Consider the following 17,099-nt stretch of genomic DNA (forward strand, 5'->3'; position numbering starts at 1 on the left):
GCCGCAGTGCAACCAGCGAGTGTACTCGTGGTGGCACCCTACCTCGGCCATGGCACCTACGCTGCATAGTAGACTGCAGCTACACACAACTGTACTGCATATGCGCAGCGTGCTTCGAGCACGAAAGGGCTTGAGTGCACTCTCGCGCTCATATGCTCCTGTCTGGGCGTGCTACGTGGTGAGGACTGGCTTTGTCCTGCACCAGCTTGACCGACGGATCGCAGCCACATCCAACTTGGGGATATTGAAGCGCTGTCGGTGACTAATGTGAAGCTAAGCCAGCCAAGGTGTCTAGCCCAGGAGCAGTCAGGAGCAGCCAGGAGTGAGCCCGCACTGGCTAGTGTGCGTGTCGTCTGACCTTAAGTTTCGTTTGTTTCGAGGCTGGTTGAGTGTTGAAAACTAATCAAAATTAGCTTTATGTGACAGCTAATAAGAAATCTGGCAAAAGTTTAGTGCATATGCGGGCGTATTTCCTAGAGTTAGTAGACTACAGGTGGCTTCTTTCGGAAGTAGGTAATTCCTATCGAATTTGGCCAGCAGACTTTCACTTGCTTAAATCTTTTTAATACATGGTATAAATAAATATACGCAGTAACAGTACGAAGAAGCGCACTTATCCAAACACTCGTCTTCACTGATGTCTGCTATATAGGCCAAAAGCACCCGCGTAAGCTGCTATAAGACAAATTATAGCGTCCGAAAAGAGTGAGGAGTAGGCCACTGTTGAAAAATAGAGTGTGTGAAAAAACGGCGTTCGTGCTCCTCTTGCGAACTCTACGCGTCGCACATGACTGCGAAATATGGCTGAGATGTTAGCAGCAATTTATGGAACCCACTGACTGCGTTATTTCACCTAGTCCTAGGGGTGCTTAAGGAGGCAATTAAGTTCTTTGCACTGAATAGCGGCTCAAAGAAGTGTTGGGATGCTGTCTGGGCCACCCAACTTTTAACATTGGCAGCATGGCTACGCTTTCTCGGGCAACCACTTGGCCATTTAATAAAATTGGCACGCTACTAGGCAGAGATATCCGATTATGGAAAACACTATACAAGTAATCAATAAAACAATTACTAAAGTCGGTAGCATCCGAAGTCATTACAGTACCAACATTTATCTTAGTACCAACCTCTTTCTATTCTTTTAAATTATGCCAAAATTTGTAAACATAACTGTCCTTGAAATCAACAAGTCTGTTTCAGAAATTACCTTGGTGTGACACAATTTTCTCCAGAAAGACCTTCCTTACTATTCTGCTTCAACCATCCTGGAGGCCCTAGCCTAGCTTCTGTCGTCGGGAGCGAATCACTGGCTGCAAGATGGCGCACTAGTCGGGACGCCTGCGCCTGTGCATCTGCATCGTCCGGGAGGATAAAGTCTCGTCCGCGCGGCAGCTTCTTCGCAGTCGGCGGCAAGTGCTCGGCACACGCGTACGCGTGTCTTTGGTGCAACCGTTGCTGGGAGCATCTGTCCGAGTTGTGGGCGGCGCGGAACGTGCTTCAACCATCCTGGAGGCCCTAGCCTAGCTTCTGTCGTCGGGAGCGAATCACTGGCTGCTTGATGGCGCACTAGTCGGGACGCCTGCGCCTGCGCATCTGCATCGTCCAAGAGGATAAAGTCTCGTCCGCGCGGCAGCTTCTTCGCAGTCGGCGGCAAGTGCTCGGCACACGCGTACGCGTGTCTTTGGTGCAACCGTTGCTGGGAGCATCTGTCCGAGTTGTGGGCGGCGCGGAACGTGCTTCAACCATCCTGGAGGCCCTAGCCTAGCTTCTGTCGTCGGGAGCGAATCACTGGCTGCAAGATGGCGCACTAGTCGGGACGCCTGCGCCTGCGCATCTGCATCGTCCAGGAGGATAAAGTCTCGTCCGCGCGGCAGCTTCTTCGCAGTCGGCGGCAAGTGCTCGGCACACGCGTACGCGTGTCTTTGGTGCAAACGTTGCTGGGAGCATCTGTCCGAGTTGTGGGCGGCGCGGAACGTGCTTCAACCACCCTGGAGGCTCTAGCCTAACTTCTGTCGTCGGGAGCGAATCACTGGCTGCAAGATGGCGCACTAGTCGGGACGCCTGCGCCTGCGCATCTGCATCGTCCAAGAGGATAAAGTCTCGTCCGCGCGGCAGCTTCTTCGCAGTCGGCGGCAAGCCCTCGGCACACGCTTACGCCTGTCTTTGGTGCAGGTGAGGCGCAGTATTCATTTTTTGTTTTTCACAATAGTTTCATGCTTGCCGCCGACTACTGCCTTTCTGATTTGTGTGATGACAATGGAACCGAACTGTGGTTTATGTAGGAAACTGCTGCCGGCTGAGGGCAAATTTCTAACCTGCGTAGAATGCCAACAGGGTTTTCACTTTGGAAAAAAATGTGCTGGCGTCACTGAGAGTGTCATGTCGGGCAAGGGAGCAGATAAGCGAGACAGTTGGCGATGCCGTGCTTGTCTAGCGGACAACCAGGCATCGACGGAAGATGAATTAGTGCCTGTTTCGGCATCAGTATCTGAATTAGCAGCAAAGATAGAAGCCTTACTTCCGCTGAAAGATGCCATCAGCTCCCTTGTCCTAAAGGTAGACGAGCTTCTCGCTCTGAGAACTACGGTGGATGCACTTCACAAATCGGTGCAGAACGTCGAATCTTCCATTGCTTTCCTGTCGGAAGGGTATGAAGAGGTGCGTGCCTCGGACACAAAGCGCCAGGTCACCATGGAAAAATTGGAGACAGAAGTAGCAACACTGCGCTCTGTTGCCTCTAAACAGTCAGAGGAAATTGTACAACTGCGAAAGGAGGCGAATGAGGTAGAGCAGTACAGCAGGTTGCCGAATTTGGAAATTCACGGTTTACCGCAGAAACCCAGGGAAGTACTTTTTTCCCTAATTGGTGACTTGGCACAAAAGCTGGAAGTGCCTTTTGATGATTCTGATGTGGAAGCCATCCATCGAATGCCAGGAAAGCGTGAACGGGCACCTGTCGTGCTAGTTAGGTTTGTAAGTAGAATTTTAAAAGAGAAATGGATGAGTTCACGTGCGAAATTACGGTCCCTAGTTGAAAGCAAAGATATCCCTCCCTTGTTTTTCTGCGACAATCTAACGGGCTTTAAAAAACAGTTGTTTTTGGCTGCGCGACAAAAGGGAAAAGAAATGGAGTACAAATTTGTGTGGTCAAGAAATGGAAAAATTTTTGTCAGAAGATGAGAAGGCACACCTCTAATACGTATCAATGGTTTTGCCGACCTTGATAGGCTTGTTCGGCAATGAACACTGTCTTTCACGAGTGCAATGATTTAGCTTCCTTCTGCAGCCTATCGCTTCAAGGGGACAGAGCTTTTTCGGTTGTACACATGAACATTCGTAGCATTCGTCGTCACTGGAACAAGTTTCTTGCTCTTTTCCATAACACTGACCACATACTAGATGTAATCGTCCTAACGGAAATCAACATCCATGCCGATTTGGTTCCCCTATTTCCGCTTAAGCAATATTCCAGCTATTCTTTCACACGACAGATAGGGAGAGGAGGTGGCATCATGGTGTTTGTGCATGAAAGGTTAAAAGTTTTATCGTTCGCCACAAAATTCATCTCTGCCGAGTGTGTTGCGCTAAAGATTGTAGTGCCTGATGCTGATATCAGCCTAGTTTCTATTTACAGGCCTCCTTCAGAAAATGCAAATTTGTTTCTAACAGAATTAAATGATCTTCTTCACTCGTTATCACCAAATAGTCTACTTTGTCTGATTGGGGACATCAATATTGACACTCTATCGCCATCAAGGCCAGTGGTTTGCGAGTACCTTAACATTCTGTCAAAATGGGGAGTCAGTCCAACCATTAGTGCCTACACGCGAGAGGAATACATTGGAAGCAAAATGGTGTCATCTTGCCTTGATCATGTGAATGTAAGAGCCCCATTGGCTAGCACTGTTTCAGCGGTAGTAAAGTGTAAACTGGCCGATCATTATATTGTAGGCTGTCATCTTGCGTTTCAAGTTCCCTTTAGATCCCGCCCTAACCTTCAACGCCTAAACATCCTTGATATCGCTAAATTTGACAGTCTTGTGGCCAATTATGACTGGACCAAATTTTTACGTAATGTCACGACGTCCACCGCTTATACGCATTTTGTTGATGCAATCCGTTCTTTAAAAATTACCGCCCAGAAAACAATCACCGTGAAACAACGCAACCCCAAACTTCCATGGCTAACGTGCGATATACTGACGGCTATTAAAGAAAAAGATGCCCTTTGGTCACGTTGTAAGCGTTGCTCGAACAATACACACCTTAGAGATCTGTACAGATCGCTCCGGAACAGGGTAAACGCCATGATTCGGTCGGCAAGGCGTCAGTATTACACCAAGATCTTTTATGAAAGCAAACACTCCCCCCAAAAGACATGGTCAGCTATTAATGAAGTATTCGGACGAAACACCAATCAACCTTTAGAAGAAGTATTCGCAAAGCATTTCAGCAACCTTACGTCAGCCGTTCAAGCATTTAATTACTCTTTTTCTGTAGTGTCTTCACATCTTCCGCCCTTTGCTCCAGATGCGTCTAGCGCTGTTCCTAATACTGTACGATCGGCATTCTTGCCACCGGTTACTGCAGCAGACTTGCACAGCATCTTATTTAGCTTTAGACCTAAGAAACCACCTGGTATAGACGGTATCTCCATTCATGATATTCAACGTAATTTTTCTGTGCTTGAATCCGTCCTTCTCTTCATTATTAATGGGTATATAGATCATTGCGTTATTCCCGACGATTTAAAAGTGGCTGTGGTTAAGCCGCTCTATAAGAGTGGTTCTCATAGCAAAGTAGAGAACTACAGACCGATTTCCATTCTTCCTGCAATCAGTCAAATAATTGAAAAACACCTGCTCGTAACGATGACCAATTTCCTAAATAAAAATAATGTTCTGTCACAAGCACAGTTTGGTTTCATCCAGGGAAAAAGCACTATTTCACTACTAGAAGAATTTACGGACGCGATCTACTCAGCTTTTGATAATAATGAATTCGTATGCGCTCTTTTTTTAGATGCAAGTAAGGCTTTCGATTCCGTTATTCACACATTACTTCTTGATAAGCTAGAAAGAATTGGCTTCAGGGGCCCATTTATAAAGTTATTGTCTAGTTATTTTAGCAATCGCTCTCAGGTGGTGCGCATAGGTGACTATTCCAGTACAAAAATAATGTTAAAATCGGGTGTTCCCCAGGGGTCTGTTTTGTCTCCACTTTTATTTAACCTATACGTCAATGATTTGCCTCAAATTGTATCAAAATGCTGCATATTCCAGTACGCCGACGACACTGTCCTTCTATCAACTCATGCATCATTTAACACATGCGTTTATAACCTTCAAGCAGATACCACGTCTGTAATGGATTGGTGTACAAGTAACGGGATTGGAATTAATAGACAAAAGACAAAACTAGTTTGCTTTCATAATCCCCATAAAAAAATTGATCGTCCTGTGCCATTTTTTGTTCACAACTCTAATTGTATAAACTGCAAATGCATACCATTAGAGTTCGCAACTAATGTAAAATATTTAGGCATCATGTTTGATTCTCATATGACATGGAACACTCATTTTACAGGTATTAGCAAAAAGTTACGTTCAGTATCCTGTCTTCTGTATAACTCTAGATACCTGTTCCCGTTTTCTGTCCGGAAAGTCATTGTTCACGCACTTGTGTACAGCTATCTTAGATACGGAATTACCATATTTTATCACTGTTCATTTACGTGGCGCGCAAAATTGAATTCTATTCTGAAATCTGTTCTTCGCAACGTTGCATACAATGAGACCATTCCTCCTAATACTAACCTATTTTCCTTTTTGCAGTTACCCTCATTTGAAGCATTATTTTTCCAAACTGTGGTGATAAAACATTTTTGGAACAGTGATTTTCTTTTTCCGTTGATTCCTGCCAGACCACTAAGGCACCATAATACGTTCACTACCCCGCGGTGTTATACCCGTTTTGGTCGTTTTACCAGAAAATATTATGTTCCTAACGTTTTTAATTCTTTACCCACTGAACTGTACTCTATCTCATCAAAACGGACACTCAAGCTGTACCTCAAAACTAATTTTTCTTCTGTTTAGTTGTCATTCACTAGAGCCTGTCCTATAGTTTCGATTAGTCTTGTTTGGTCTAGATTGGTGTGTATCCTTGTCTGTTTCACTTTGTATCTTTTCTAGCTTGCGTTTGCTCGTAGCTAACGTTTTCTTTGTGGTACTTTGCTTTTGTGTTGTAGACTCCTTTTTTGTTGTAGTTTGCTTTTTGTAAATTGCTTCAGTTTATGGCTTGCTAACCATGCTTTATTTCGTTTATTTTAGTACTTGTCGCTGACTGCCGAGTACAGCCCGACAAGCCTCCATGGCTTGGGCTGACCGGTTTTTTGAATGTGTACTATTTTCATGAAATAAAGGATATTATTATTATTATTATTATTACTACTAAAACCATGAGATGATGTTCGCTTCCGTTTGTGAAGGCTTTTGTGTTCTGTTTGTATAACATACTGACGAATCCAAGAGCTTGGTGTGGGTTTACGTGTTTGTTTGACTGGTACATAATGCTTGACACAAATGGCAACAGCGCTGCGAAACCTCTTCCATGAGGCTTGAATATCAGTAATCGAAAAGACGAGGTTAGTGTCGATATGGTCGATTATGGAAACACCGCTTACACTAGGAAAATATATAACAACATATAATATTTCAGGACGATCGTATGCAGCCCGGGGTGATTCCCAAAAAAATATAGTAAAGCATGATGAGGAATTCCTGGCAGTACTCCAGCATCCGCGCCATGAAATGCGTTGCTGATAGACAATAGATCGAGAATTGTGTCCGTGTGTCTTGACGGACAGCCTGCTTTATATTAAGACAAAGCATAAAGTTCAATAAGATATCGCTTATCCTGGAGCAAGCATAGTGCAAACGTGCCCATTTAATGTAAGGGAGATGGGTGTAGTGCAAGAAGAAGGGTGTAGTGCATCTTCTTTGCCTCTTTGTATGATATTCTTGGTATCTTTGTAATGCATCGCATTGTTCTGCATGTGCTCATGTACTTTTACTTAGGCTTACCAAATGTCTTGTCAGAGAGAAAGTAACCTGAACAAAAAGGAAACATATAATAAATGGAGCATTGGGTATCAGAACTTTGCTTTACTGCTAGACACAGACGACGCAAGTTAACCGTCAATGGCGGAACCAGCGGAGTTTTTTCATACCTGAAACGTCGTCTGGCGACTGGAGTAGCGCACGCTGCTCGTTCGAGTATTGTTGGGGTCTTCATTACGTGCATGTATATATATATATATATATATATATATATATATTGACACGTGTATTTATATTTATCGGGCGACCAGGTTTCGCCGCCTAACAAGTCTTATCGCACAGCGCGGGACGCGCTTGCATGTATCCGAAGTTTCTGGAAAGGTATCGATGCTTCTATCCGCTGGCTGTTGTCGCCGAACGTTATGTTATCTGATTTAATCGCCTGACGCGAATGGTGTAGAACTTTGTGGAAGGCACGCGGGTCCGAATGATTCGTCTGGAACATTCGACGACTGCTCTATAAAAGCCGACGCGCTTGACCCGCTGATCAGATTTTCGACGATCGCCGACTGTGTTCGCCGCTTTCGTTGTGCTATAAATGTAGCCTGTTTTGTGGGCACAGGTTCGCCCAATAAAAGCTAGTTTTGTATTCCACCGTACTGCTTCTTTCTTCGCCGTCACTACCACGTGACATCTGGTGGAGGTGCTGGGTAACGATCCCAGTACCTCTATATATATATATATATATATATATATATATATATATATATGTGTGTGTGTGTTGTGTGTGTGTGTGTGTGTGTGTAGATTATACACTAGGAACGCTCTTTGAGCAGCTTTGTGCATCTTCGTTTGAAATATGTAAATATCGCTGACCTTCTTCTAGGACCCCCAATATGGTACCTGCATAGGTGGTCGCTGTTGGAAGCCGATCCTATTCCAAAGCGCTAAACAAAGGGATGACTACAGATTAGAAAGAAGAAAGCAAATTCTTCACCGCATCAAGAGGAACACATACATAGGTATGTAAGCGTTGTAGCCAAAAAAAGTTACTTGTTACTTCCACTACGCAACATGTTTAAGTGTACTCCAGGGTCTCGCTAATCTTGTTGCCTGAGCGCTGTCCCAAATTTTCTCGCAGTAAGACACTAAAAAAAAGCGTGACAGGTTGTAGGGGCGGTGCTCTCTAACTCTTTAGGCAGCGCCAGCCGGACTACTCTATGACAAGGCAGAAACATTGACGCGAGTTTTTTGCAGACCATTAATATTCTTGGTGCATATCGAGGGATACGAACAGACGGAACAAATGATCTGTAGAAAGTATCATCGCAAATTCTGCGAAAATTATCACATTCTTGATATGGTGCAAAATAACATAGGGAAAAGATGTCCCAAAACAAAGATCTACGTCGAAGCAGGTCGAGCGCTTCCGGAAAAATCGCCATGACCAAGGACGCGATGACGCATCAAAACTTCCCTCCACTTATTTAGAGTCATATACTAAGCACTTACTTTGTTAGTGGAATCACTTCGCAGCCTTGTGACTAAAAGTTTGCTAACGAAAATGTTTGCCTCAAATAGGGCCGAAAGTGTTGACTCCCCAGCAAAGGTTGCGACAAAAAGAGTGTTGCATTTATTGCCATACTTAAACAATATGGAACAATTAGTGAACACAAACGTCACCTATTACGAAACTTCAATTTACTGATACGACGTCGAGCTGAAGTCGTGAAGCTAGCATAGGTAAAATCGACAAGAAAAGCCTAATGAGGCGCAAGAAACACAAAAAATCTAAATCATGTTTGCTTTTTACTATCATGGAAAGGTTCACAAATCTCTTCTGGCTGAAAGTCAAAGTATCAAGACAGCTCTCTATGCATAGGTTGTGAGAGCTATAAAACCTAGTTTGCACTGCATTCACCAAATTTCTCGAAACTGGAACACTGTGTTCTGCATCACGATAATACTCAATGCTTCCTGTATTACTAGGGCTTGAGCTTTTCCCATGCACTATCCTGGAACACTTGCCCTAGTCGCTGGAGTTACCTCCTGCGACTTTGTTTTTGTTCCAAGTATGTAAACTGGTGTTCTGCGGGAACAATTTCAAGTATTTGACGAGCACTCAAATGGACAGGACATTGCGGCTAGATCGCTTATGAGAAGAAGTCTTCCAATAGTAACCCAGTTGAAAAGGCAACATGAATTCTTGTAGCAACTACAGAAATTTCTGTCGCGACTACAGAAGTTTCTGTTGTACGACAAATGTTCCTGATGTTTCTGTGATTGCGACGGACATTTCTGACGTTACGTCAGAAATTTGGATGTCGCAACAGAAACATTCTGTCGCGAAGACCAAGAGGTCTGATGTCGCAACAGAAATGTTCTGTCGCATCAACAAGAGTTCTGAAGTCGTTACAACAACAGCTTTCTATCGTGACAGCGATTCTGACGTTACGACAGAAATTCTCTCGTCACAACAGAAAGATTCTGTAGCGACGACGAAGAGTTCTGAAGTCGCAAGAGAAACGTTCTGTCATGACAAGAATTCTGTAGTCACAACAGCTTTCTATCGTGAAAGCGACATTGACGTTACGACAGGAATTCCGACGTCGCAACAGAAACACTCGGTCGCGACGGCCAAGAGTTCTGTAGTCGCAACGGGAACGTTCTGTCGCGACCGCAAGAGTACGAATTCGCAACGACAACTTCTTATCGCAACAGCGATTCTGACGTCGCAACTAGAACTCTCTGTAGGGAATACACAGAAATGTGCTACTTTCTGTCGCAGCGACATAAGTTCTGACGACTCGACAGAAGCGCTTTCCGTCGCGACGCTTTAAAATTGTATGTCAGTTTCGCATTGGCGGCGTACACTGTACTTTTCTCTTGCACGGTATTCAATCGTGCTTCTCTGAAGCCGGCAATGCTGATAGCACCGACACCGTTATTAAAGTTAACGTGGCCAATTGTTATAATTGCGCCTTACGACGAGGCACTAGAAACGCCATACCGGCCTTATTAAAATCATACCGTCTGCGGGAATGGCTGCGTATCCGTTTCACTTTATTTGGTAAGATGTGGCACGGAGGCCTGTAGACTTACATGTTCCGTTACACTGACACATTAGGTAATTTCCCATAAATATTGCATCAGCTTTTGCGAAGCGAAAATGAAGTATTGGGTTGTTCCTTAATGTTGCGTGAAAAGCTGTCTCGCTCTGGTCTCATTATTCTGGTACAGCGCTGCTGTGAGAAGCCAGTATGCTGTCAGAAAGTACACTCATCCACGAATGTTTATGTAGCTATTTTGCATTGAACACACGAATTATATGTGCGCTCAAAAGTGTAAAAAACGAGAGACAACTGCCGAAATTTGCAGTAACGACCCTAACAGTCACCGTTGTCTATTTCTGAATTTCTTATTTAATATAGATATCGTACATCAAAATTGATGTTCTAGCACTTCACGATGCACCTGTCGATGGCAACAACACTTTTGCTCTTCTAGAATGCGACAGTTGACGTGGTAGAGTGATAGCGGATCTTGGCTCTTAAAATGCAAATGTAAACATCAGCGCATCGTACTATTGACATGGCCAAAATGTACACTCGAAAAACATGTTAAGAGTGGGGCTGTACCGTTGTATCGTACAGTATTTGTTTTAGGTTCAGAAAGAGATGTTCTTAAGAGAGTTAAACGAATGCCGGTAAGAGCTTCTGTTAAATCTTTCTTTTTTCAACTACATACAGGCGCTCTCCCAGTGAAACCGTGGCTGCAAAGCAAAGGCATTTTTGTACCTTGGTCTGTGAATTGCTTTATATGCAAAAAACCAGAGACGATTCAGCATATCATTTTGGACTGTCATGACGCAGTGTTTTTGTGGGATATTCTAAAACGTAGCCTTAAAAAGGAATTGCCGATCAGTCCTTCCGGGATACGCTCCCTGCCATGCGCGGAACCAGGGGGAGTGCCTGTCGATCTGTTGAAGCTTCTGTGCATGTACAGTGTGTGGCGAATGCGTAAGAATATTAGACATGAGCGCATTGTTCAGGCCCCAGCACATGAATACTTCATTGAAAGTGTTTTATATCCACGAATTTTTCTGTGCACAGAGTGACCCTCCTTATTGGCTAAGTGCTTTGGACAAAGTGACTAGCCTACTTCGTTCTTATCACACCACACTGATCCGGCATTGTCTAGTTGTTTTTTATGGCCACGTAATACTCACATTGTATTTTCTTTTTCCAAGCCGGTAATAATTAAAAAAATTTAGGAGTGGGGCAGTGGTAAGATGGCGGGCTCGGGATCGTGAGGTCGCAAGTTCAAATCCTCGGCGGGGATGTTTTTCTTACTTCTATATTTTTCTTTTGTGTACTAACAAAGTTTCATAGCCTTAAGGAAGTCTCTGTCAATTTTTAATGAAATATTGATCAAGAACTACAGAACTCTCTACTACAGGACGTCACACTACAGACAACAGTACTACAGACAACACAACTACAGAAACAACCTCCTAAAATGCGACAGACTGAAATTTCCTGTTGTGTTTTTCAACTGGCAATGCTAGGAATGCCAGGGGTGGAACGAGGTAATTGTGGCTAATCGCGAATGCTTCTAAGGGGACCGCATTGGTCTATCTGAATGTCTGTGAAACGTACTTTTCAAATGTGCTGCGCGAGCATTTGAGACAGACCTCGAACAAAGTAGCAAACTACTTCCCTAAAGCCTAAATTTTAAAAGCACACTAAGTACATTACATTACCGTGCTTTCTCTACCTGCGTAAATTACGCAACAATTGGAACGAGTGCGGTAAATATGCTGCAACAAAGGAGCACGTAGTAATTAGAGAGAAAAATGCTTCACCACTCAGACATGCAAAAAAGATTAGCAATTTGTCTTTTTTTTATTGAAAAAAACCTTGAACGGAAAGCCGCGTATACAGCCATCTAATTGATACTCGCAAAATCGCCATAATGTATTGTGCTAGCGGTTCTTTGCAGCAAGTGCCGTAAAAGCGGCAGGAAATTGTAGCAATAGCGTTATTTAATTATATTCCAGACACGGGACCAGATGACGATGATGCAGGAGATCAAGACTGGACCGAACAAACCGGATACTCTCTTATAGAACGCCCAATGACATGGTCTGCTGGAGCAACGTTCCCACCAACACAGACGAGTGAAGAAGAGGAAAATGACGACGAGTGGGACGATAAGCCTGAGATTCTATCACTTCCACCCACGCCAGGATTCAGACGCTCAGCTCCTCCGCTGTTTACAGAACAAAACACTCCAATAAAAAAGGTAAAGGAAGCAAAACGGTCAAGCCGCTACAACATTCCCACTGGTGCTTCAGTGAGCAAATCTAGTGGAAATGAAGAATCGGCAGTCTCTGCAAGGAGGTTGTGGAATGAGGCTGCGCGCTCTAGGGAAAAGCCTTCTGAAACATCGCTAAACCCAATGCTGCCCAAATACGCGACTGTCCAGGCTGGGAAGCCTTCACCAAAACAAATAAAGCTAGGAAAGTGGAGCAATACCAAGAGACAAAGCTCCGCTAAATTGAAAGAAACACCGGGAAATAGAAAAATGCAAATTACAGGACAACGACAACGAGCACAATCTAGCCCGCAAGTTGCCACACGAGCTGCAAAAGCGCCACACGGCGGACACAAAGCAAATGACAAGTTTGCCGGTAGCGTTAGAATAACAACAGAGTCTCAAGAAAGCACACGCCATAAAATCTTAAAAGCACAAATCAGGGCCCCTAAACAAAACACAGCTAGAAACGGAATAGAAGGTGCCCAAAAAAAACCTTCAATAGATGTCCAAAAACCACACAACATGACCGTTGTCAAGACGATGAGTGGCTCTCATAAAGGCCTAAGAGGAAATACAGGGCCTACTACAGGGCCTACTGAAGGTAGAATCATAGCTCCAACAAAGAAATTATCTGGCGGGCAGTCTTTCACGGAGGCCAACGAAAACATCACAGTCACTACCAATGAGCCAGGATTGTCGCAAGATATACAAGCCAGTGGAATAAACGACCCCAGAAAAATCGCTTCTCCAAGTGAGAAATTAACAACCCAATCAATGGTTGCAACCATGACCACAAGTTCTCATGAAAGCGGGCCTCGAAATACAACACAAGAACCTCATTCGCCGCCATTGCCACCAACTGCTGACAAAACTAAAGGGCCTGGTGAAGGAGGAAAGATGGCGCAAAGAAAGAAATTAACTGTCGAGCAGCCTGTCACAAAGACCACAGAAAACACTACAGCCTCAACCAATGAGCCAGGATTGTCGCAAAGTATGCCTCCCGCTGTATCAGTAGGACTGCTAAAAGCACCTCCAATGAATGCGAAATCACTAACGAAATCAAATAGCGCAACATTGACCACAACTTCTCAAGAAAGTGGAGTACAAAAAACAACAGAACTGACTCACTTGCCTCCATTGCCACCAACTCTTCAACAAACTAAAGGGCCTGCTGAAGCAGGAACCATGGTGCAAACAAAGAAATATACTAGAGCGCAGCCAGTCACAGAGAGCACAGAAAATACCACAGTCGCGACCCATGAGCCAAGATTGCCGCAAAGTGTACCCGTAAGTGTAATGAATGGCCCAAAAGAAGTAGCTTCAGCAATTGAAAAATTACCAACCAGTAAAGCAGCCGCAACCTTGATCACAAGATCTAAAGAAAGCGGAGGAGGAAATAGGACAGAAGTGCCTCATTTGGTGCAATTGCCACCATTCTTTGAACAAAAGAAATTTCATTCTGAAGGAGGAATTATGGCGCCAGCAATGAAATTACCTGGCGAGCAGCTTTTCAACGAGACCAAAGAAAATGTCAGAGTACGTACCCATGTGCCAGGGTTCTCGCGAAGTGTGCGTCCCATTGTGAGAGTAGTATTGCAAGAAGCACATTCACTTAAAGAGCAATTAGCGATGAAATCAAAGGGCACAACATTGACCACAAGTTCTCAAAAAGGCGGAGCAGAAAATACAACAAAACTGCCTTACCGGCCTTCATTGCAACCATTTCTTGAACAAAGTAAAGGGCCTGCTGAACGAGAAAACCTGACGCAAACAAAGAAATGTACTGGCGAGCAGCCTGTCAGAGAGGCGAAAGAAAACGCCACAGTCACTAACCAGGAGCCAGGATTGTCGCAAAATGCACTCGCCAGTGGACTAAATGGCACACGACAAAAAGCTTCAGCAAGTGAGAACGTCCCCACCAAATCAACCGTTGCAATCAATGCCACAAGTTCTAAAGAAAGCGGAGCAGGAAACAGAACAGAAGCGCCTCATTCGCCGCCGTTACCGCTAACTGTTGACCAAACGAAAGGACCCGCAGGAGGTGTAGCCACGGCGCAAACAAAGAAATTACCTGGCGAGGAGTCTGTCAGGGAGACCATAGGAAACGCGACCGTCACAACCAATCAGCGAGGATTGTCGAAAAGTGTTCCCATCATTCGAATAAATGGTCTGCAAGAAGTTCCTTCAATTAGTGAGAAATTATCAACCAACTTAATGGGTGCAACCTTGAGCGCAAGTTCTAAAGCAGGCGAGATAGGAAAAAGCACAGAAGCGCCTCATTTGTTGCCATTGCCACCATTTATTGAAGAAAGTACGGGGCCGCCAGAAGAAGCAACCATAGCGCCAACAAAGAAATCTACTGGAGAGCAGCCTGTCACAGAGATAAAGGAAAACGCCGCATTAACGAACCAGGAACTGGGATTATCGCAAAGCATGCATCCCAGTGTAACAGTAGAACCGTTAGAAGCACCTTCAATGAATGAGCAGTTACCAACCATATCAAAGGGCCCAATATTGACATCAAGTTCTCAAGAAAGCAGAGCAGGAAATAACAGAGAACTGCCTTACTTGCCTTCAATGCCACGAAATCTTCAACAAACTAAAGGGCCTGCTGAAAGAGGAACCATGGTGCCAACAAAGAAATTATCTCGAGAGCATCCTGTCCCAGAGAGAAAAGAAAACGGCACAGTCTCAACCCATGAGCCAGGATTGACACAAAGCATGCCTCGCAGTGCAAAAATAGGACTGCAAGAAGCACCTTCAACGAATGAGCAATTAGCACCGATATCAAAGGGCCCAACATCGACAACAAGTTCTCAAGAAAGCGCAGCAGGAAATACCATGCAAGTGCCTCAATTGCCACCAGCTCTTCAAGAAACTAAAAGGCCTGCTGAAGGAGGAACCATGATGCCAACAAAGAAATTAACTCGAGAGCAGCCTGACCCACAGACAAAAGAAAACAGCACAGTCTCAACACATGAACCAGGATTGTCGGAAAGATTGCCTCCCAGTGTAACAGTAGGACTGCAAGAAGCGCCTTCAATGAATGAGCAATTACCAACCATATCAAAGCGCCCAACATTGACAACAAGTTCTCAAGAAAGCGCAGCAGGAAATACCACGGAACTGCCTCACTTGCCTCCATTGCCACCAACTCTTCAAAAAACTAAAGGGCCTGCTGAAGGAGGAACCATGGTGCCAACAAAGGAATTACCTCGAGAACAGCCTGTCCCACAGACAAAAGAAAACAGCACAGTCTCAACCCATGAGCAAGAACTGTCGCAAAGCATGCCTCCCAGTGCAGCAGTAGGACTGCAAAAAGCACCTTTATTGAATGCACAATTACCAACTATATCAAAGGGCCCAACAGTGACAACAAGTTCTCAAGAAAAAGGAGCAGGAAATAACAGAGAACTGCCTCACTTTCCTTCAATGCCACCAGCTTTTCAACAAACTAAAGAGCCTCCTGAAGGAGGAGCCACGGTGCAAACAAACAAACTAACTCGAGAGCAGCCTGTCCCAGGGACAAAAGAAAATGGCACAGTCTCAACCCATGAGCGAGCATTCTCGCCAAACATGTCTCCCACTGTAGCACTAGGACTGCAAGAAGTACCTTCAATGAATGATAAATTACCAACCATATCAAAGGGCGCAACATTGACAATAAGTTCTCAAGAAAGCGGAGCAGGAAATAACACAGCACTGCCTCACTTGCCTTCATTGCCACCAACTCCTCCACAAACTAAAGGGCCTGCTGAAGGAGGAACCATGGTGCCAATAAATAAATTACCTCGAGTGCAGCCTGTCCCAGAGACAAAAGAAAACGGCAAAGTCTCACCCAATGAACCCGGATTGTCGCAAAAGATACCTCTCAATGCAACTGTAGGACTGCAAGAAGGACCTTCAATTAATGAGCAATTACCAGCCATTACAAAGGGCCCATCTTTGACAACAAGTTCTGAAGAAAGCGGAGGAGGAAATAACAGAGAACTCCCTCGATTTCCTTTATTGCCACCAACTCTTCAACAAACTAAAGGGCTGGCTGAAGGAGAAACCCTGCCGCCACCAAAGAAATTTACTAGCGAGCAGCCTGGCACACAGACAAAAGAAAAAAGCGTAGCCACCCAGGGGCCAGCATTGTCGCAAAACATGTCTCCCAGTGTGACAGTAGGACTGCAAGAAGCACCTTTAATGAATGAGCAATTACAAACCTTATCAAAGGGCCCAACATTGGCAACAAGTTCTCAAAAAAGCGGAGCAGTAAATCACACAGAACTGCCTCACTTGCCTCCATTGCCACCAACTCTTATACAAACTAAAGGGCGTGCTGAAGGAGCAACTAAGGTGCCAACAAAGAAATTAACTGGAGAGCAGCTTGCCCCAGAGACAAAAGAAAACACCACAGTCTCAACCCATGAGCCAGGATTGTCACAAAACATGCCTCCCAATGTAACTGTAGGACTGCAAGAAGCACCTTCAATAAATGAGCAATTTCCATCCATTACAAAGGGCCCAACCTTGACAACAAGTTCTCAAGAAAGCGGAGCAGGAAATAACACAGAACTGCCTCACTTGCTTCCATTGATACCAAGTGTTGAACAAACTAAAGGGCCGGCTGAAGGAGAAACCCTGGCGCCACCAAAAAAAATTACTAGTGAGCAGCCTGGCACAGAGACAAAAGAAAATAGCGTAGCCACCCAGGGGCCAGTATTCTCGCAA

General features: G+C 44.6%; 1 long non-coding RNA gene across 1 annotated transcript; it reads left to right on the forward strand.

Moving 5' to 3' along the window:
• The first annotated feature begins 1,111 nt into the window (after positions 1 to 1,111).
• Positions 1,112 to 13,874, forward strand: LOC139055966 (uncharacterized). Its single transcript, XR_011512051.1, has 3 exons — positions 1,112 to 2,172; positions 7,948 to 8,083; positions 12,121 to 13,874. It is a non-coding gene; the product is annotated as an uncharacterized lncRNA (long non-coding RNA).
• The last annotated feature ends 3,225 nt before the right edge of the window (positions 13,875 to 17,099 follow it).

The sequence above is a fragment of the Dermacentor albipictus genome, chromosome 2 (genome assembly GCF_038994185.2).
Source record: "Dermacentor albipictus isolate Rhodes 1998 colony chromosome 2, USDA_Dalb.pri_finalv2, whole genome shotgun sequence".
Classification (NCBI taxonomy): domain Eukaryota; kingdom Metazoa; phylum Arthropoda; class Arachnida; order Ixodida; family Ixodidae; genus Dermacentor; species Dermacentor albipictus.